Raw genomic sequence first — 2,069 nt, forward strand, 5'->3', positions numbered from 1 at the left:
AATGGGTAGATGAGAACATTTTTTCCAACGGCCATGAAGGGCTGAAGCAGGCACTAAAGAGCACTTAGAACTTGGTTAGACTTCAAAGACGCCAAGGCTGATTGCTACATCTTGGGTCATTGTCAGTTATTTTGACTTTTGTCCTGCCACTGGACTTCAACGATTCTGGAAGAGAGAATAAGAATGACGACTGTGCAACTCTGCCTCACTTAAATCCAATTCACTCACAAGTCAAGACATCACTGGTCCTCTTCAAAAACAAAAGATGAACAAGGCGACCCATGACCAAAAAGGTTAAGAACTTCTGGACTAGAATAATGAAAATTATGATTTACATTTATATAGCACTTTAAGGTATAAGAAAGGGAGGGAAGGAATAAGCATTTAATAAATACCTTCTGTGTGCCAGGCATTGTGGTGAGAATTTGTAGATATTATTTCATTTGATCAATGTTCTTTTCTCATAAACTGGGTGTGAAGTAGGCTGTACACACATTATTACCCCATTTTATAAATGATAGTACTAAGAACTCATACTGGAATCATGCTTTAAGGTGTACAAAGCACTTTTCTCAGAACCCTATTTTTAGATAGTTCAAGTAGAAATTCTCCCATTTTGCTTGGATATAGAGAAGTTCTATGTCTTGTCCACATTCACACAGCCAGTAATGATAGTCAGAAGGATTTATGAAGGAGGTGGACCTTGAGCTGGGCCTTGGAGGATGGACAGAATTAGTTAAAAAATTGTAGGATGAAAGGCACTGGAAACTGGTGGAATAGTTTGAGGAAAGTTGGGAAGGAGTATGGGATGTATTGGGAACTTTTCCAACAGAAAGGGAAATTTCACATGAAAAAGTAAAGGGGAAAAATATCAAAGTCCTACCTAGGTCAAGTGGGACTTGATTTTAGAGGTTCTGAGCACAGGGCAAAGGGGTAGGAAGTTATAGGAGATTCTTGGGAACTTGCCTTCTACCTGGTAGGACACTCAGGAGAGATGAGGGGGCTATGCACATAAACATTAATCTTACTATCAGGTGAAACAAGGCATTTCAGACTCTCAAACTCTCTCCTCTGCTGGTCATCAGCCTCTCAAATCTAGACCTGGAAGCCTTCCTCATTGTCCTGACAGCCTGAGTTGCTCCTACCCTTGGCTTAGCAAACGACCTCAGTCCTCCTGTGATGCTAAGATCAGTTCCTTATTGCTATGTCCTCTCTGATACTCATGTTTCCAACTCCAGACTGGTGTTGTGACTCCAATCCTTCATGGCCCTCTTTGTTCAACGTTTGGTATTGGCATCCTTTCTTCTTAACTAGCTCCCCTGAGCATCTCAGTGGGAAGATCCAATGTCTCTTCCCCTATGGCCATCACCTAGAGGGTTTCACTGAGTAGAGGCCAGAATCTTGATGGACAGCTTCATCCTGTTCTATAGACCATTTCCCTGACCTTGACTAGACCTCACTTAGTTACAGGGCACCTTGGAAAGAGAGTTTGTATGACCCAGTAAAACATATCCTGACTCCAGGAACCTCAGAGAGCATATCTCAGTATTGGTAGGGCAAGGAATATAAAGCATTTGTAACACCATAGCTAGAAAGACCATCTGCAGGGCTGGAACTATGAGAATGCTCTTAGGCACATAGAAACTCAGGGTTAGAAAAGACCTCAAGGGCCATCTAGTTCAACCTGCAAATGAACAGAAATCCCCTGTATAATATCCCCCTAAAAATAGTCATCCAGCCTCCATTTAAGGCCCTTAGTCACAAGGAACCTTCTGGTGGCAGCTGACACCACTTTGGGAGCAGTTCTCAAGGTTAGGAAGTTTATCTTTACATGGAGACAAAACTGTCTCTTTCCAGCTTCTCCCCATTATTTCTTGTTCTGCCTTCCAGGTACTTGCTGAACAAATTCAATTCCTCTTCCAGGTGACCACCCTTTCAATACTTGAAAAAAATCTATCATGTCATTTCCCATATTCCTGCCTCCATAAACTTTCTCTTCTCCCACCTGGATGTGATGACTTTAAGAACCAGGCCAGTGATGAAGTGCATGTTTGCCATGCAAAGACCAA

The sequence above is a fragment of the Petaurus breviceps genome, unplaced genomic scaffold (genome assembly GCF_028583685.1).
Source record: "Petaurus breviceps papuanus isolate PSGF00001 unplaced genomic scaffold, PetGlider_PUasm1.0 151, whole genome shotgun sequence".
Taxonomy (NCBI): Eukaryota; Metazoa; Chordata; class Mammalia; order Diprotodontia; family Petauridae; genus Petaurus; species Petaurus breviceps.